This window comes from Phyllobates terribilis, unplaced genomic scaffold (assembly GCF_046119375.1).
Source record: "Phyllobates terribilis strain yellow unplaced genomic scaffold, ASM4611937v1 Scaffold_5__5_contigs__length_657084704, whole genome shotgun sequence".
Lineage (NCBI taxonomy): Eukaryota > Metazoa > Chordata > Amphibia > Anura > Dendrobatidae > Phyllobates > Phyllobates terribilis.
This window is the reverse complement of record NW_027362765.1, coordinates 542,214,655-542,236,545: the sequence shown is the minus strand read 5'-3', so window position 1 is coordinate 542,236,545 and position 21,891 is coordinate 542,214,655.

The window sequence follows — 21,891 nt, the reverse complement described above, 5'->3', positions numbered from 1 at the left end:
GCGACCCTCCAAAGAAATGCCACCCCACACCATTATTGACCCACTGCCAAACCGGTCATGCTGAAGGATGTTGCAGGCAGCAGAACGCTCTCCACGGCGTCTCCAGACTCTGTCACATCTGTCACATGTGCTCAGAGTGAACCTGCTTTCATCTGTGAAGAGCACAGGGCGCCAGTGGCGACTTTGCCAATCCTGGTGTTCTGTGGAAAATGCCAAGCGTCCTGCACAGTGTTGGGCTGTGAGCAGAACCCCCATCTGTGGACGTCGGGCCCTCATATCACCCTCATGGAGTCGGTTTCTAACCGTTTGCACAGACACATGCACATTTGTGGCCTGCTGGAGCTCATTTTACAGGGCTCTGGCAGTGCTCCTCCTGTTCCTCCTTGCACAAAGGTGGAGGTAGCGGTCCTGCTGCTGGGTTGTTGCCCTCCTACGGCCCCCTCCACGTCTCCTGGTGTATTTGCCTGTCTCCTGGTAGCGCCTCCAGTCTCTGGACACTACGCTGACAGACACAGCAAACCTTCTTACCACAACTCGCATTGATGTGCCATCCTGCATGAGCTGCACTACCTGAGCAACTTCTGTGGGTCGTAGAGTCCGTTTCATGCTACCACGAGTGTGAAAGCACAACCAACATTTAAAAGTGACCAAAACATCAGCCAGAAAGCATTGGTACTGAGATGTGGTCTGTGGTCCCCACCTGCAGAACCACTCCATTATTGAGGGTGTCTTGATAATTGTCAATAATTTTCATCTATTGTCTATTCCATTTGAACAACAGCATGTTAAATTGATTGTCAATCAGTGTTGCTTCCTACGTGGACAGTTTGATTTCACAGAAGTTTGATTTACTTGGAGTTATATTCTGTTGTTTAAGTGTTCCCTTTATTTTTTTGAGCAGTGTATGTTTTCTGTAAATAATTGACTAAATGACACCAAATTATGCTAAATGTCAGAATTTGATACAATATTTAAGCTAAATAATGCTAAATAAGCTAAATAATGGATTTTCAAGTGTCCCACTCCCATAGTAAATTTAAGGTTAAGATAATTTAAATTAAAACCCCTGATTAGATCTGTTACGGTCACTACACTACCGCCCCAGAGACATTTTGACCCTAATGCTCTAAGACATTACGCCATCAAGCTCTCAGTTATTTATTTTACTAATTTCTATAGCTCCATTAATTCCACTGTGCTTTACAGACATCATCATCACTGTCCCCAATGGGGCTTACAATCTAAATTCCCTATCAGTATATCTTTGGAGGGTGGAAAGTAACCAGAGTACCCAGCGGAAACCCACGCAAACAGGATTTGAACCCAGGACCCCAGCACTGCAAGGCTACAGTGCTTCCCACTGAGCCACTATGCTGCCCTGTACCTATTCTGTACCCTGTCTGCTGAATTGGCCTGGGACAGCAACAGTCTCCCGGCTATCTTCTATGCAATCCTATACAGTTGGATCAAGGATGACTTGGCGGGCAGGAATTTGCCATATTCCCTTAATGAACTAATTTCTTAAACCTCCCAAATGGACTTATACTTTTAAGAGACATCAAATAAGAAAACTCAAGATTCCCCTACCTACATTCTAGAGCTGCTTTAGAATCTCCTCCCAAAGAAGCCATACTAGAATGCACGCAAAATGGAAGAAAGAAAATGTCTTAAACCAGAAAATCCAGTCACATTACTAAAGATCAGTTTCACACATAAACTGTTCCAAAGTAAAAGACAAACAGGTAAACTTCATACCCTAAGCAAAGGAGGAGGGATCACCTTTGAGTTAACTCTATCCTCTATCCTCCACTAAACACAAACTTGTAGTACCTATGTTTATTTCCTTCAGTTCCTCTGTGTTCATGAGACATGCCTTCATTGATTCCGGAGCGGAAAATTATTTTATTGACCTCTTTCTAGGAAAATGAACATTTATTTTGAATTGTTGTGCTTGTGAAACTAATCTCCATGAATGGCTCCGTATTTCCTAGTGGTCATATACAATTTTGGATTTAGACAGTAACTTTTAAGTTTAAAGCATGACATGCTAAGGGCATTTCTTTTTTCAGTTTAATCACTTTCTCATGCATCAGTGCTTTTTGGATTTCTGCAGCTAAAGTTCCATGGTCTGGTTATTAATTGGTCCTCTGACCAGAACGTTGAGTGGGGAACAAATTGGTTTAAAAATTGCCTCAAAGCCCTACCTCAACCACCTCCATTACCTCCAATTTTATTGCTCTTTATCAGTACTTTACAGATGTATTTTCTAAGTAGAAGGCCGAGACTAGACATGAGAAGATATTTCAGAATTCTAATTTATTTGGTTCACTAAATTTTCCCCAAAAATTTAATTTGTGTGAATTTCAATACTGGAAAACTTGCAAGTGCTAGAAAAATACATGTGGGGGAGAGGAGAGAGGGAGAGATCCAGGCTGATCATAAGTGCTTATAGTCTATGGAAGAGAGAGAGTGGACCCAAATGATCATAAGAACTTACACTCTACAATAGTGAGATAGAACCCTGCTGACCATAAGAGCTTACACTCTACAGGAGAGAGAGGACCCCACTGACAATGAGAGATTACACTCTAGAGAATAGAGTGAGAAGACCTCGCCGATCATAAGAGCTTAAGCTCTGTAGGAGAGATAGAGAGAGAGAGAACCCCATTGATCATAAGAGCTTACACTCTACAGAAGAGAGAGAGGACCGTATCAACCATGAGAGCTTATACTCTACAGAAAAGAGAGAGATGAGCCTGCTAATCATAAGAGCTTACACTCTGTGGGCGAGAGACAGTGGATCCAACTGGTCATAAGAACTTTCACTCTATATGAGAGAGAGAAAGGACCCCATTGACCATAAGAACTTACACACTACAGGAGAGAGAGAACCCCACTGACAATGACAGCTTACGCTCTATAGAAGAGAAAGTGAGGACCTCGCTGATCATAAGAGCTTACACTCTATAAGAGAGAGAGGAGACTCTGCTGATTATAAGAACTTACACACTACAAAAGAGAGTATTATCCAGTGACTCTGGTGATGGAAAATAACTGTTGTATAAATTCTGCTCCACTGGGAACTGCTGATCTCGGATTGACAAGGTACTGACCACCACTGCACGAGGTATGATAATAAAATAAAATGTCATAGCTGAATGGTATTATGGGTAGGCCCGCACAGCCACACAAAAAAACAGCCTGCTCTTTGATGCTTCAGCAGTGTTGTTAATAGTGTATCATTTCTCCTAGATGTCTTGTTTTGTTCCATTACCAGGACTCCTATTTGCTCGATAGCTGGCTCAAATGTTCTTCAAAGAAATTTTCGGGTTCGTTGGTCTTCCAGCTCATGTTGTGTCTGACCATGGTATGCAATTTGATTCCAGATTCTGGAGGGTACTCTGCAAAAATGTAAAAATCTCATTAGACTTCGGTTCTGCTTATCACCCACATAGTAATGGGCAAACTAAGAGAATCAGTCTATGGAACAATACCTGCAAATATTTTCTAATTTCCATCTAGATATTTGGCCAGATTTGTTTCGTTGGGCCGAATTGTCAATCAGCAATTCAGTTTCAGAGTCTACTGGGAAATCTCTCTATTTCACTGTATATGGTCGAGAGCCTCTTCTTCATTGCTAATTGTGTCAAAAAGTTGCTGTAACTAGTGTCTCTCAGAACATTCATAACATCTGGACTGAGGTTTAATACAATCTGGAGAGTTAATAGACACCATCAACCTGTTTACAGACTCCATGCAAAAAGCTGGTCCATTCCAAATTATTCAGCAAATTAATCTGGTCACTTTCTGAGTTTACATTCCATGTTAAAAACTCTTTATCTCCTTACTACATCCTCCGGTCATCAATACATTCTCTCCTACTGTCATGGAGATCAATCAAATTCTGGATTGCAGGAAGATTTGTGGGAACCTCTTCTAGTTGATAGACTGAAAGGGATGTGTGGCACCCTAGGAGTCTGGTTGCCACAGTGGCATTGCCTCCCTCACAAGAGGTGATGCCATGCCAGGAAGCAAGCAGGGGTCCCCTAGTTAGGTATACTAGCATGCAAAACTTTCCTGGCTCCAGACCAGCAAGGGGAGCTCCTCCCCTTAGCAACTGGAATCTGGAGGCAGGGTTAGTTAGAGTTAGTGAGAGGAGCTGAATACAGGACAGCGACGAGGAAAGACCTGGGGAGTGGAGCTGCACGGCAGCTCACCCCACAGAGGAGCGTAGAAGAACCGGACACCGGAGTCCGAGGTTGTGGGGCACTGAAGGCCCAGCAGCAGAAACCGGAGGACAGGAGACTGCAGGTCTCCTGGCCCCATCAGACTCCCGGAGGCTCAGCAGCACATAGGGCCCAGCACCGCTACGTGGGAGTGACACCCCAGGAAGGCCCGAGCTGTCTGCCATACGGGTGAGCACAAAGACGTTTTACTCAGGGACGAGGGCCACAGCACAGCTATAAGCAGCAGGGCCAAAGAGACTAGCGCAAAGGGAAGGCCTCCCAACTTCACCTGGTGAGGTGGATTCCCAACTTGCTTCCAGGCCGCCCGGACGTCTACTACCAGCTAGTACCCGTGCCCCAGTCTGCCTAACCACCGCAAGTAAAGATAAGAGGTAACCGCCATTAAGTTGTGGACTGATTATTAACTGCGCCATCCCCTGCACTACACTGCACAGCAACATCTATAACGTCAACATTTCCTTCCCTTTAGCTAAGCTCTGCCTGTGGAGAGCTGAACCAACTCTGCTGCATCATCATCAGCTCCAGATCTGCACCGCAGCGGCGGCCCCATATAGCCGCATATCACAGGTGACGTCACGAATGTTATATATATATAAAACTTTAATCCCCATTTTGTCAACATCCCCTTTTATTGACAGCCCTGGGTCACGGACCGGGTCACCGCCACTGTGACATCCCCCAGCATCGACCGGTCCGGCTACCGAGTGCCCCACGGCCCAGGGGGCGCATCAGATGCAATCCCGCAGAGAAATACTGGTTCTCTAAAAAGGACATTAATGATCCAAATCTGCTTAAGAGAGTTCATGCCAAAAATCCTCTTTCTTTCATTCCAGACTTCTCTGGGAGGGGCCTTTAAAGGGGGCACTGTTACTCACCTGTCCAACACCAAAGCTGGTTTCTGCTCCCTTCATCTATGGTCACCTCCCTTTGACATCATCACTCAAGGCCATTTAAGGCTGACTCAGACAACCGTGTGCTGTCCAATATTCAGTAGGCTTTGCATTCAGTTATCATGTGTATTTCTGGAGTTTGCTTTACCATCCATTTCTTTCTGTTGGCTAATCATCTCTTCAGTAAACTCTGGCTTGTTTATAACCTGCAGTATCTGCATTTACTTCCTTTCTCAAGCCTGCAAAATAATCCATTAGTCTTCTATATGCTGTAAGACGGCGGTGTTCACACCATGCAGTAACTGAGGCAGTGACCCAAGCAAGTCCAACATAAGCAGCTTTTATTTAGCAACTCACGGGTATACAGAAAAGTCCATAACAATGACTGCCGGGGGCAACGGCCGCGCCGGGCCTCTCAGAGCCTGATGGGTGCAGGCATGGGTTCAGCTACTCACAGGTCCGCCGAGCTTTCCTGCTATGCTCCTAGCAGGTCCCAACTCTGAACAACACTAATCCTTAATGCAGGGTTTTTAAAGGACCTATGGCAAGAGCCACTGGTAAACCCGGGTTGGAGGGAGGAGGCCGCCTCACTGCCTTCCTGTAGCCTTCTCCAAGAAATGAAGGCCCTGCTGGGTTTTGCTTAATCTGCCTTAGCCAGATAGCCTGACCAAGTCAATTCTCACCTTCATTCCTGCATTGCAGCCGCAGGTGAGTTTGTGACTGCAATGCACTCCAACAGCTTTAACAGGTCTCTGTACACATTCTGGGGGATATATAACGTCCCTTGTATACGATCCCGGTCACTGCCTCACAGTGCATAACCAACTTTTTTCTCTTACTCTGTTAACACTACGATGCTGGTATCCAATTTACCTAATGCATGTAGTCAACCTCCAGTTTCCTGATAGCAAACAACTTTTCCATTAACCATTTGATGTCCAGCCCACTGTGCCATCGCCTTCGGTCTGTGTTGCTCACCCTGAAGTGCATCTTAGAGAATCTGTTTCAGTGTGTTTCACCAATCAAGATACAGTTTTTGCTATAGCTCTTGTATTCATAGTACTCATATTTCTGTGGTTTTAGTGTCTTTGTGCTGAGATAACTATTGTATGAAAAACAATTTGCACTTTTGATGTTTGCACTTTTCAGTAATTAAATAAATAACCAAAAAGAGAAAAATGTGTGCCAGGAACAAAATACAATGAATATATTGATTAAAAAAATGTTTTATTAAATTGTTTAAAAACTGTATAGACAAAGCAAATACCGAACAAACAACTAAAAATTGGTAGGTGAGCTAATCAGAAAGTTTCACAAGCACATGTGTACATAGGTGAACCATTCACAAATAACCATAAAGTGTTATCCTATATATTTGGTATAATTCAATAATGCATTTATGCATGTACAGGAAACCTTGCGTATGAGTAATTAACTAATGCAAAAAATAGTGATAATTCTCATTCTAATATATAATACAGTATAAGTAATAAATAGAAGTTGAGGAGTAGGGGAGATATTATAAAAGTACATACAAAGAAAGGATTCCGTCATGCATGAAAATTATCAGCTCACCCACCAATGGACCCGACGCGTGTTTCACCACTGCTTCATCAGGGGTAGTTGGTACCAGAATCAGGTGAGTATAAATATCATTACTAGCCAATAAAAAAGAATATACAAATTACACCACGTGTTTGAGGTTCAAGGAAACTATATCCAAAGGGAAGACGCCGGCGCATGCACAAAAGTGCAGCAGGCGTTCCGACATCTGGTGACCAGAATACCCGGATTAGTCACAGGGTTGCCACGTTATCGCGATTTCTAAACAAAGTGTGCATACGAACAATGCGTAAGGATATAGGGCCTGCCACATTGTGCCTGAAAGGATAGTAAGGACCTGCCACGTCATACCCATGTGATTCGGGGGTGTATCACGTGGTATTTTTCCATGGCACCAGGGACTTAGAGAATCTGTTGACTTGGTAAGCAGTGTTTCACTAATCAAGACACAGTTTTTGCTATATCTCTTGTATTCATAGTACTCATATTTCTGTGGTTTTAGTGTCTCTGTGCTAAGATAACTATTGTCTAAAAAACAAATGATTTGCACTTTTGATGTTTGCACTTTTCAGTAGTTAGTAAGGTCATAAACACTAACATGGACAAATGAAATAGTGCTGTGTAAAATGAATCTACCACTTAGATCGCATTGAATTCAATTCTTTCTGATTTTGGAAACTCTTATAAGAAATTGCTTCTATGTTCAAAGTAAACCATTTCATTAATAAGATATAAAAGGAGGGGTAGCTTGCTCCAAATTCCATCAGTCTGCCTTCGTCACTATAAAGGATGTGTGGTAAATACAAATTAATAAGAATCCTGAGACCAAATTTTTTTTATGTATGTTCATGATTGGAAATTAATATCTATTGACACAAATTAGGATTTGGGTCAGGAATATGGTGTAAACATTTACAATATCAATTAGGAAAAATAAAATTTAAACTGATTATTTTTTTACTCTGAAATAATAACATAATTCCTGCCAGTCAAATTAAGTTATACGATCAGTTATAGGTTTATGTTGGCTCCTAAATGGCCTCTTAACTGCACCTCTTTTACTTATCAGAACAAACTGTTATAAATTTGTAATCGAACCCAATTGTGAATGTACAATATTTTGTGTCATAGAGTATGAATTACTTGGCTGCATTCGTCGACAGTTCATAAATTTATCATGGCATTGCTTCTGTAGTAGCCACTATTTTGTTAGTTGTTGTCAACCACTCGCAGTTTATAGGGCCATGTTTCATCGGGAACACTCCCTTCAAAAGTCCAACTGCTGAACCTTTCACTGCAGTCAGACAGGTGAAAAATGACTAAGCAGCACGATGCCAGACATTTACTGATTCACAAACTCACTTTGGGGGTACACTCACACTGTCATATATTCTGTCATGGGAGAGAATAGGACTGATTATGCTAATGACACTTGGCTCAAATGCTGTCAGAGTTTGATCGGAGTGTTATCTGAGAGTGACCTAATTCTTTCACGCCAGGTGTGGGAAAGACTTAGTGCAACACAGAGGGAAGAGGGAAAGGGAGCCCAGACACTAGGGAAAGGGGGAAGTGGAAACCTCCTAGTCTGGTCTAGTCTAAAGAAGAAGGAACCGACAGCACTCAGCAAAATGGACGCCCGTTGGCTCCAAGGAACCAACTTGGAAAAATTGCAGCATATAAAAGAAAAAACAGCGTCCAATCCAGGGTGTTCAAGATATCAAAATTGTAGTTTATTCCGCCAGATTACAATGTTTCGACCATTCGCCGATAAAGACCGGCAAATGGTCGAAACGTTGTAATCTGGCGGAATAAACTACAATTTTGATATCTTGAACACCCTGGATTGGACACTGTTTTTTCTTTTATATGCTCCTAGTCTGGTCTAATGTCATCCTGTCTCAACTACCATCCCTATATTGCCTCTTCAGCACTTGCCGCACACGTGCCTCACCCTGTCTTTCCCTAGCGTATGGCTAAGGCTAGGGATGGGAGGAGATGTGCACCAGTTGATCTCCACTAAACTCTATAGACAACAAGGGTAGACAAACAGGGGGAGAATGCTTAGCTTTAGACGACTCCAGACAAATGCGAACTCGGCCTCAAGCTCCAGAGAGGATGAAGCACTGCTCTTGCTAAGCCTTCACAAGTAGAAATTAATATAGCCGGCACCTCTCTCTTAGACACACCAGGTGTATATACACCCAGGCCAGGGAGCTAATTACCAGAGGGAGGTAGCCGCTAGGTCCTAGAGACAGCCTCTCATCTAAGAAGATGTCTGTAATGCCAAACGTAGAGATCTCCTGCAACCAACTGCAGGGCGACTGTCTGTCACCTCTGATACACCCGTGACAGATTCTGTCCCAAGAGAGAATCGTAGAACAGGTGCGGAGAAGATGCAGAACTTAATTTCTCAATATTCTCCATTGTCTCTGTGTGCATACATGGGACTGCACTTGAATGATATCTGAGTGCAGTCCAATATTTCACACGCACCCATAGACTAGTTTGGGTGCACGTGATTCAATTTGCACAGCCATTTGCAGCATGTTGCAATTGTTTTCTCATGCTGAATCGGCATGAGAAAAAAATCGCAGATCTGCACTGCCCTATAATATAACATTGGCCGAGTGCTATCCGATGAAACATCGGCCATGTTATATGCTAGTGTGAGCGAGCCCTGACTATAAGTCACACAAAGCCCACCCTTATTTAAATGAACGTGTCAGCCAAAAATAACCTATTGTTTAAGTCAGGGTTAATGTTACTGTAGAAAATCACTGAAAATATTAAAAAAATACCTGGCATTAGAAAACTCAATGAAAAAGGGGTAAAATTTAGCTTTTAGGAATGCATTTTTTTTTTGATAATTTTGAAACTTTTTTAATTTTCCAGTTTACTACCTACAGTCATGGCCAAAAGTATTGAGAATGAGACAAATAGTAATTTTTCCAAAGTTTACTGCTTCATTTTTTGTAATGGCAATTTGCATATACTCCTGAATGTCAAAGAGTGATCAGCTTAACAGCAATTACTGTACTTGCAAAGTCAATATTCGCCCAGAAAATGAACTTTAACCCCCAAAACACATTTCAACATCATTGCAGTCCTGCCTTAAAAGGAGCAGCTAACATCGTTTTAGTGATTGATCCATTAACACAGGTGTGGGTGTTGATGAGGACAGGGCTGGCGATCAATCAGTCATGATTAAGTAAGAATGACATCACTGGACACTTTAAAAGGAGGCTGGTTCTTGGTATCATTGTTTCTCTTCAGTTAACCATGGTTATCTCTAAAGAAACATGTGCAGCCATCATTGCACTGCACAAAAATGGCCTAACAGGGAAGAGTATTGCAGCTACAAAGATTGCACCTCAGTCAACAATCTATCGCATCATCAAGAACTTCAAGGAGAGAGCTTCCATTGTTGTCAAAAAGGCTCCAGGGCGCCCAAGAAAGACCAGCAAGCGCCAGCACCGTATCTTAAAACTGTTTCAGCTGCGGGATCGGACTACCAGCAGTGCCGAGCTTGCTCAGGAATGGCAGCAGGCTGGTGTGAGTGCTTCTGCACGCACTGTGAGGCGGAGACTCTTTGAGCAAGGGCTGGTTTCAAGGAGGGCAGCAAAGAAGCCACTTCTCTCCAGAAAAAACATCAGGGACCGACTGATATTCTGCAAAAGGTACAGGGAGTGGACTGCTGAGGACTGGGGCAAAGTCATTTTCTCTGATGAATCCCCTTTTCGATTGTTTGGGACATCTGGAAAACAGCTTATTCGGAGAAGAAGAGGTGAGCGCTACCACCAGTCTTGTCTCATGCCAACTGTAAAGCGTCCTGAAACCATTCATGTGTGGGGTTGCTTCTCAGCCAAGGGAATCGGCTCACTCACAGTCTTGCCTAAAAGCACAGCCATGAATAAAGAATGGTACCAGAATGTCCTCCAAGAGCAACTTCTCCCAACCGTCCAAGAGCAGTTTGGCGCCCAACAATGCCTTTTCCAGCATGATGGAGCACCTTGCCATAAAGCAAAGGTGATAACTAAATAGCTCATGGAACAAAACATAGAGATTTTGGGTCCATGGCCTGGAAGCTCCCCAGATCTTAATCCCATTGAGAACTTGTGGTCAATCATCAAGAGACGGGTGGACAAACAAAAACCAACAAATTCTGGCAAAATGCAAGCATTGATTATGCAAGAATGGACTGCTATCAGTCAGGATTTGGTCCAAAAGTTGATTGAGAGCATGCCAGGGAGAATTACAGAGGTCTTGAAGAAGAAGGGGCAACACTGCAAATATTGACTTGCTGCATTAACTCATTCTAACTGTCAATATAACCTATTGGTACTCATAATATGATTGCAATTATATTTCTGTATGTGATATAAACATCAGACAAACACTAATAAAAACCAGAGGCCAGCAGATCATGTGAAAATATAATTTTGGTTTCATTCTCAAAACTTTTGGCCATGACTGTATATAAAAAATATCTAATGTTTATGGGGGCCTCCTGACTCTTCAGATGATGTCCGGAGTGATGTGTCAGGCAGTGAATTTAAAAACACAACCTTTTTGATTTCTGGGAGATAAGCTGCCACCAGAGTGGTCTGAAAGTAACTTTCTCCCTTCTCTCCCACTAAAAACATATGAATACTTGGGCAAACAGTATATTCATGTATATGGATGTGTTTGGAGAGATAGCTATCAACTATTGCATCTTGACAGCTAGGGTAGGGAGCTGTCTCAAACTTAAAAAACTGTCCCCTTTTGAAAAAAACATGAACAAATCAAAACACAAATGTTGTAATAAACCTGTACATAGTTTTACTAACCCTATTTAGGGTTAGGGTTACCGTTAGGACTAGTGCTAGGACAAGGGTTAGTTGTAAAGTTATGTTTATGGCAAGGGTAATAAAATAGTTACATAAAAAATGAAATAAGAAAAATAAAAGTAAAAAAAACTACAATGTACTGCTTTATTTTTATGTAAATATTTTTGCGCCCAAAAAAGACAATAGTATTCAAAGAGTGATACCTTTATTGGATAACTAGAAAAATTACATTTACAAGCTTTCAGAGCATAGAGGTCCCTTCATCAGGCTGGTTTAAAAATGCATTACTAAAAAAAAGCACAATATTTAAGAGACGTTACAACAGGACATTTGTGTAAGGCATGGATGGGGAGATGCCTCCTAAAGATAAGCCAAGGTTATTAAAATTAAGAGATTTTTTACAAATGGAGAGGTAGTGGGAGTGATGGCTTAGGAGTTTAGTGATCTGGAATCAGTCTAGTGGAGGTGTAAAGTGTGTCCATATAGTGAGTCATAATTCTAGATGTTAGATTGAGTCCTATTGTCAAATATTTGAATATCCTTATCAGCTTGAATTCTCAGATTTTTTTCTCTCTATGACAACCTGAAAGGGACTATGTCAGCAGGTTTTTGCTATTTAATCTGAGAGCAAGATAATAATGGCCAAGGGATCCTGATTCCAGGGATGTGTCAATTACTAGGCTGCGTGTTGTAGTTTCAACATAATGAGTGTTTTATTAGAAGGAGATAATCACTACAGGACTAGGTCTCGTGTGCACAGCTGGCAGGCTAATTTGTGTAACCCCACCCCTACCACTGATTAGCAGCTTGCTTACAAAGCACAGTGTACACAGGAAGCTACCAGACAGCGGAGAGGGTGGGGTTATACACAGCTCAACATTCTGAGCACTATTACAATAGAGAATACGAGGCTTCTAACAAACCTACACCAAGCAGTCCAGTAAGTGATACATCCCTGGAATCAGGCTCTTGGCCACTACATTATGCTGTTCATAGATAACATAGCAAAAACCTGCTGACCCTTCTGTATTAAGACTTTTAAATCCATCTTACTGCTTTCTAGAGAAATGTTTTCCCACAGGCTTGGCCAGATCATTCCTTATTGTATCCGGTGTAGGTTCACCCTCTTTTCTATTTTTTGCTTAGTTTCCCCAATATAGCTACCTCCAGGGAGCACCTTGTACATTGTATCATGTACACCATATTGGAGGATGTACATGAAAAGACATCCATGATCCTATATAGTCCTGATTAGTGTTGGGTAAGAAATGGACTGTGTTTGTTGGTAAGATGTGGGTACAAGTCTTGCATAATTTAGTGTTATAGGGTAATGTGCCTGTCTCTTCATGGTGATGAGAGGACACTTCTGTCAAGGAGATTACTTAAGTTAAGGGGCAGTTTGGTGGAGATTACTGGTAGATCTTGGAATATTTCTTTCAGTCTGTGGACCCTGTGGAATATAGGCTTTGCTCTTCTTTTAGTAATTAATTTGTAAACTTGCCTGACGAAGGACACTCTGTGCTCGGAAAGCTGCAAATACAAGTTTTCTAATTAGCCAATAAAGGTATCAATCTTGGAATACTTTTGTCTTTTTGGGCATAAAAGTATTTACATTGATTTTTCTGGCTAATACAGTACCGCAATATAGTTTTTTTTATTGTACATCGTTGCTTTATTTTTTACATTTTAAGTCCCACTTCAGCAAAAAGAAGAAAATAACTAGGGAAAGTCAAAGTACAAAGTATAATTACGTTAGTATTTTCTTAAAATAACACACATGTGCTTGGGGGATAAGGGATTCAATACTGGTCTAAGGAAAAGGACTGAGGGAGGGCTAATGGTGCACGTGTCAGGGGTCACAAATGCCCCAGGCACTGGCAACCCAAGCTACACCAAGTGCCAGCACCAAACATAACTTTCCTGTGAGTTTAGAAGAGCGCATAAAATGACAGATCATAGCTCAGACTGCTAGTTACTTCACTGGTTCAAAACAGTTCAAGGATATATAATCCGGAAAGGGATGTCGTGGTGGCTGTGCTCAGGCAGTTCTCCTTAGATCACCCCCTTACATCCAGAGATATAATCATTCTCACCATAAGCAAAAATACAAAAACATCATTTAAATACCGCTGCCTAGGCTTTTGGCACAAGAATAGATCTGTTTTGTGATACACAAACTATTTCAGTCTTAAATATGTTAAGTAAGGATATTAAATAAATCTTATTAAATCAAATAACCTGGAGCCGGGATACAACTGTATATATACACAATAGCATTGGATTACTCGGTGAAAAATGCCTAAACAATCATGAATAGTGTCAGATTTCTGCTTCCCAGTACTGAATGGTCCTCAAGCAGCTTGATGCAATGAGCATGAAAACAATAATTAATACCTGTAGGCGACAATTTTTACATCACTGTTATTTTATTACCAATAGCGCCACCTTGTGGCTAGAAATGCAACACGCAGGAGCGCTCTGAAGACATTTTGCCAATGTTGCTTTATTCAATGCAATATATATTGTAAAGTAAACATTTAAACAGACAATAAGAGACACATGGCAATGCTATGACATTATAGCATTATATCTAGGAATTATAGGGAGGCATAAGAAGAAAATCTCATAAGTGACCAACAGACCCTACCTAGCATTTTCTCCCTCATAGCCCTGAGAAGTTGTAAACTCAACCTTGAAGACTAAAAAAAAAAAAAAAAAACATTTTTCCTTTCTCTATACAAATAACTTGCAGTGTGCAATTGTCGTCTCAGGAGCCAGAAATAGCTAAACGCTCACCTGGTTTGGTCAGTGTTATCAGAAAGATCAGCAACCAAGAGCATCTTGCATGTTTGGAGTCAGTACATCTTACTGGTTTCAGAATACATGTAATGTGTTATCATTGGTTTAAATAGAATCACAGGGCCCCATAGCAAAAGTTCTAATTGCCACCCCCACCCCACATGTATTCAGCATAGTCATATCTCCCAACTTTTATAAACCAAGAGAAGGACATGAAATGCGGAATGTACACAGTAATGATGTCCCTATTAAAGCCCCTCAGTGTTCTCACCAGCGATACCCCATTTATGGTCTCTATAGAGTATGATGCTTCCAAAACTGCTCCAATCCACACACACACTGAGTATGGTGTCCCTACAGTGAATGCCCCCTCCCCACAGTTTCACCCCATATGTACTATATGATGACTCAACAGTGCCATCAGCAAAATATGATGTCAGTACAGTGCCACTAACACAGTATAATACCCCGAGAGCATAATGCCCCTAAAGTGCTCCGCATAGCCGGACTGGCCATCTGGCAATTCTGGCAAATGCCAGATGGGCAGGTCCAGCCGTAGGCTACATTGTCTGCTTTGCTGTTAACAGGATCAGCATCCTCAGGATTCATATACTGTTAACAGTTTAGAAGGAGCACAGAGCCACTGGCTTCATGCTCCATCACTTACCCCGGCAGGCCACAGGCTTCTTTTCTGACCGTGGCCTGCTGGAGGCCTGTGCCACTCAGGGGATGTCGGGGGTGCAATGCAGTCACTGCATCGCACAGTCAGCATCCACTGAGAGACCGGAGAGAAGACGAGACAGAGGCTGAGGAGTACGAAAAGTCTGGTTTAGGCGAGTATAAGGATTTTTATTTTTGTGGGGCTGAGTGGGACCACCATACTAGATAGGGGTTTGTGGGATGGGCCATCATACTACAGTATATAAGGGACTGTTGTGGGGACCATTATAGTTTATAGATGCTGTGGGGTGGACCATCATATTATATAGGGGGCTATTGGGTGGACCATCATACTGTATAGGAGGATATAGGGGGCCATTATACTATATAGGGGGCTGTGGGTGGACCATAAAATTATATAGGGGATGTTGGAGAGACCATCATACTATATAAGGGGCTATGAGGTGGACCATCACACCATATGAGGTGCTGTGAGGTGGACTATCATACTATATAGTAGGGCTGTGGGAAGGACCATCATACTATATGGGGAGCTGCTGGGGAGGCCATCATACTATATAGGGGGCTGTTAGGTGGACCATCATGCTATATAAGGTGCTGTGAGGTAGAATGATGGTATTATCAATACTGTATATGCTGGTAGTATTTGGTTTGTTGGTATTTGTCATATATATGGCAATGTTATTATTGTGGTATTATTGTTATTCACTCTTATACAGCGGTATTATTAGAAATATTGGTCTTGTAGTAAATCTTGATTACCTACAGGCAGGGTAATATTAGCATTAGATAATTCTATTTGAAGCAGGGCATAGGGACAGCATGGACCTGTGTGCTTTCAAATACCAGGGCTGAATTTGAGTCCCAGTCTGTCCCTGGTGCCCCCGCATAGTATGAAATTTCCATAGTACACACATGCAGTATCATGGCCCCACACAGTATTATGGCTTGACAGTATGATGGCCCCACTCAGTATTATGGTCCCCACAGCCCCCTACACCGTATTAAGGCCCCCACACAGTTTGAGGACCCCAACATCCCTCCACTCAGTATGGTAGCGCCCACAGACCGCTACTCAATATAATGGCCCCCACAGCCCCCTCTCAGTATGAAGATCCCTGCAGCCCTTCACAAAGTATAATGGCTTAACAGCCCCTCACACAGTATAATAGCCACACAGTCCCTAACACAGTATAATGGCCCCATAGCCCCTCACACAGTATAATAGTCCAACAGCCCTTCATGAAATATAACAGCCCCAACAACTCTCTGCTCAGTATGATGGCCCTCCACTGCCCATCACTCAGCCTAAGAGCCCCCACAGGCCCTCACATGGTATGAGGGTCACCACAGCCCCCAACACAGAATGAGGACCCACACAACACACCACTGAGTATGAGAGCGCCAACTCAGTATCAGAGCCCCAATTCAGTATGGAAGCCCCCCAAAGTCCCCAACTCAGTATGGGCACTCTCACAAGCCCATGTTCATTATAGTGGCCCCCACAAATCCTCCAATCAGTATAATGGCCCACTCAGTATGAGGGCCCCAAAGCCCCCCACTCAGTATAAGGGTCCCCACAGCCCCTCACTTAGTATGATCCCCTGACAATTACTGCCATTTAAAAAAAAGAAATACACTACTCATCTCACCCCATTCCCCTGGCGTGCTTCCATGCTGTGTGCAGTGTGAGTACTGAGGCTTCGCACTGCAAGCACAATGTAATGGCATCAGACCCACAGGCACAGGCTGAATAGTGGGTCAAAGAGCTTTCGGCTTCCTGATCAACCATTATTTTCAACGGTATCCATATCCTGAGGATGTGGATACCGCTGAAATTGTGATGATGGAGGGATGAGAGCTAGTAGAGGTGGTGCGTTGCATCGGGCCCCCTCAACTCATGGGTCCCATTGCGACTGCATGGGCTGCAGCTAGGAATGGTACAGCCCTGTGTTATTTACTGTGTGGTAGAACTGCAGAGAAATTAAACAATTGATGCCAAGTCACCTTATTCAGGGGTAGATTTCAAATTTTTAACATCTACTTTGCTTGCTGGGAGACCACGACCCTTTCTGCAGACCACACCCATTTAAACTCCAATTCCTCACCCATAAAATATAAGTAACGGTAACCAAAATTAAAGGTACATTTTTCTACAAAAGTTGTAGATATTACCTGCAGTCCTAGGTAACACCACAGATAACACAGCAATAACCTTCTAAGTATAAATAATTAGATACAAAAATAAAGACACAATTGCATAATGAATGTGGATAGTGCCACTGCTTGTGTTCAAAGAAAATACCCACATAAAAATTCTAAACCACTCCACAATAATATGATATAAGCAGGAGGATAATTTGCAGTTTATTTGGTTAAAAAGTATGTTTTATTAATTACAAAAGTTATTTAAATAGAAGGTAGTATATACAAAGTACAAAAAAAGACAGACAGGTAACAATCGCTGATACGTTATATACATGTAAAAAGATGTCAGATTGCACCTACTGAGTTTGTGTAGGATCTCCCAAAGTGGTGACACAATGGTCAAAAAATGTCCACAATTGTATGAAATAATTTTACTCAAAAACACAAGGAGAGACCACCTTACCAATAGATAGTCAGCTAGACTTGTTACCAGGGAGATTAGGGTCCCCAATGCCAGTTTCGCTATTTAAGTATTCAGCTTTCTCAAGGGGAGTTGGTAACAGCAGTACCTACTAGGACCTTTTTGTATCTATGATAGCAGTACCATGATCGCGGTCATGCAACCCGCTTGCACAAATGGGATGGGAGGAGGTGGCACATGTGCACCACGCCACGCGCGTCATCCAAACCCCGTCCAGCTATCAGGCCACCATCGCACATGTCCGGGATCGCAGACAACACATAGATGTTGAGAGACGTCCAGAGACGCGTGCAGGCAAAGCGCACATGCACACATCAATTCCATGGGGGATTTTAAAGGGAGATATACAGTTGTGCTCAAAAGTTTACATAACCCGGCAGAATTTTTACTTTCTTGGCCTTTTTTCAAAGAATATGAATGATAACAAAAAAACTTTTTCTCCCCTCATGGTTATTGGTTGAGTGAAGCCATTTATTGTCAAACTACTGTGTTTTCTCTTTTTAAATGATCAAAAGTTCACATACTCCGTTCTTAATACCGTGTATTGCCCCCTCTAACATCGTCCCATGCGCAGCTTCCGGGCTGATGAGTGCAAATTTGCCTCCAGTATTTGCTGATAACGTGCTGCATTCATCTTTCCTTCAACTTTTACCAAGTTTCCTGTGCCTTTGCCGCTCACATATCCCCAAAACATCAGCAACCCACATCCATGCTTTACTGTAAGAATGGTGTTCCTTTCATCATAGGCCTTGTTGACCTCTCTTCAAATGTAACGTTTATGATTGTGGCCAAAAAGTTCAATTTTGGTCTCATCACAGAAAATTACCTTGTTCCAGAAGTTTTGAGGCTTGTCTCTGTGCTGTTTGGTGTATTGTAGGTGAGATACTTTGTGGCATTTGCACAGTAATGGCTTTTTTCTGGCGACTCGACCTTGCAGCCCATTTTTCTTCAAGTGCCTCCTTATTGTGCATCTTGAAACAGCCACACCGCTAGTTTTCAGAGAGTCCTGAATTTCAGATGATGTTATTTGTGAGTTTTTCTTTGCATCCCGCATAAATTTCCTGGCAGTTGTGGCCGAAATTTTTGTTGGTCTACCTTACCGTGGTTTGGTTTTTACAGAGCCCCTGATTTTCCATTTGTTAATCACAGTTTGAATGCTGCTGTCTGGCATTATCAATTCCTTGGATATTTTTTTGTGTCCTTTTCCTGTATTATACAGTTCAGCTACCTTTTCCCTTAGATCCATTGACAATTCTTTTGCTTTCCCCATGATTCACAATCCAGAATCGTCAGTGGCTGGATGAAAGATGCAAGAGTCTGTGTGGATCCCAAAAACTCACTCAGCTTTTATGCACACACACTGATTACAACGAAACAGGCCACATGTGAGGATGTTACCTGTAGTAGCCATTCAAACCCATTTGTGTCAAATTCTGTGCATGTTATAAGGCCAAAATCACCAGGGTATGTGAACTTTTGATCCGGGTCATTTGGATGTTTTTGGCTGTCATTAAGATTTAAAAAGAGAAAACACAGTAGTTTGACAATAAATGGCTTCACCCAACCAATAACCATGAGTGGAGAAAAAGTTTTTTTGTTAGCATTTATATTCTCTGAAACAAGGCCAAGAAAGGAAAAATTCTGCCGAAGTATGTAAACTTTTGAGCACAACTGTACGATACATGTAACACATTAAACAGCACCAAAATACCCAGCACAATAACAGGTACACCATAATTAGATATCATTGGAAACATACAAACATTATCAGATAATTATAATATATATCCATACAGGTGATCTGTTAGTAGATGCTTGTAGTCCATGATGTGTGATGAATTCAAAATAAGAGAAAAAGGAAAGGTCCAGGAAAGACTATTGCTAGTCAACGAACTGCAAACACAAAGAAAAACAATTAAGACAATGAATAAAAATCAGCTAAAAATGGAGAGTAGTGGGATAGTCCACATAGACTATAACAACAAACAATTACCTATAAGTAGGACGCAAAACTTAGTAATTCATTTAAACCCATAGGAGTCATAGTGTCCAAAGTGGCAATCCACTTTTTCTCACATTGAGGGAGGAGTTTTTTATGCCCCCCCCCCCCAATACCAGTGTGGATTGCGTTAATAACGCTTATCTTATGAGATTTGGGGTCAGTATTATGAAAAATTCGGAAGTGACGGGGGATTGTCTTCAATTCTGAAATATCAGCCACTTTCTTGGCCGCACCAATGTCCCTCACATGCAAATGCACCCTGACTCTTAGTTCCCTTGACGTAATACCTACACAGATCATAGGGCAACCACAGGTAGCATAATAGATCACAATCGTGCTACTACAGGAGATGTAATAGTCAATATGAAAATGTTTCTTCCCATCAGCTGAGTTAAAGGTGGTACTGTGAAGGACATTGGTGCAGGCAAGACAGTGGCCGCATGGATAACATCCCAAAACCGGCCCCCTTGAACCAAAGGGGTTCAATTTCATCGAAACATAATGACTTTTTAAAAAGATATCTTTTACATTTTTAGAGCGCCTAGGTGTCATAAGGGGTAGCTCAGCAAGGAAAGGTCCCAGAGAAGGCACCGTTTTAAGTTTGTAACTAACAAGTCATGTCAGACTAACTTAATTTCCTTCTATGACAGAATCACTGACTGGGTGGATCAGGGAAATGCTGTAGATATAGTATATCTTGACTTCAGCAAAGCATTTGACAAAGTATCTCACACCATCCTTATTGAAAAAATGACCAAGTATGCAATGGACCAGGCAACTGTTAGGTGGATTCATAACTGGCTTAGTGATCGGACTCAAAGGGTGGTTGTAAATGGCTTCACATCCAGCTGGATGAATGTCTCAAGTGGGGTACCACAGGGCTCCGTCCTGGGACCTGTATTGTTCAACATCTTTATCAATGATTTAGATGAAGGAATTGAGGGTAAACTGATTAAATTTGCTGATGACACAAAGCTAGGAGGGATAGCTAATACTAGAGAAGAGAGAGAGAGGATTCAAAAAGACCTAAATAAACTGGAGCAGTGGGCAGCAACCAACAGAATGGTTTTTAACAGGGAAAAATGCAAAGTACTACAACTGGGCAATAAAAATGAAAAAAGCATATACAGAATGGGAGGAATAGAGCTAAGCAACAGTACATGTGAAAAAGACTTAGGTATACTAATAGATCATAGACTGAACATGAGTCAACAGTGTGATGCAGCAGCAAAAAAGGCAAATACAATTCTGGGATGTATTAACAGAAGCATACAGTCTAGATCACGTGAAGTCATTATCGGTCTTTACTCCTCTTTGGTCAGACCTCATCTGGAATACTGTGTACAGTTTTGGGCACCACATTTTAAAAAAGACATAGACAAACTGGAGCAAGTTCAGAGAAGAGCGACCAGAATGGTGACTGGTCTGCAAACCATGTCCTATGAGAAACGGTTGCAGGATTTGGGAATGTTTAGCTTGCAAAAAAGAAGACTGAGAGGAGACTTAATAGCTGTCTACAAATATGTCAAGGGCTGTCACATTGTAGAAGGATCATCTTTATTCTCATTTGCACAAGGAAAGACTAGAAGCAATGGGATGAAACTAAATGGGAGGAGACACAGATTAGATATTAGAAAAAACTTTTTGACAGTTAGGGTGATTAATGAGTGGAACAGGCTGCCACGAGAGGTGGTGAGTTCCCCTTCAATGGACGTCTTCAAACAGAGGCTGGACAGACATCTGTCTGAGATGATCTAGTGAATCCTGCTTTGAGCAGGGGGTTGGACCAGATGACCCAGGAGGTCCCTTCCAACTCTACCATTCTATGATTCTATTATTCTAAGTACCGACCGATGTTTGACCAAGATAACTCTCAAGTTAGTCCATTTATATCTGAGTTTAAATAATGTAGTAAATGTTACCCACAGTTCTATATAACACCGCAGATAACACTGTAATAACTCTGAGTACAAATAATGTAGTAAATGTTACATGCAGTTGACTCGCCCCCTGGGCCGTGGGGCACTCAGAACCGGGCAATAGGGAGACGATGGGGGTAGTAATGGTGACCCGGTCCGTGGCTCAGGGTGGTCAGACCAGTGGTAGTCCCTTTATAAGTTTTAAGTGATGTCCGACTACGCCACCCGTGGATTGCGGTCAGTGCGGACCGCCGCTGCCAGGTAGACCGCTGGGGCTGATGATGTATGCAGCTGGGATAGTGTGACTCCCCACGGGAAGAGTGCGGCCCCAG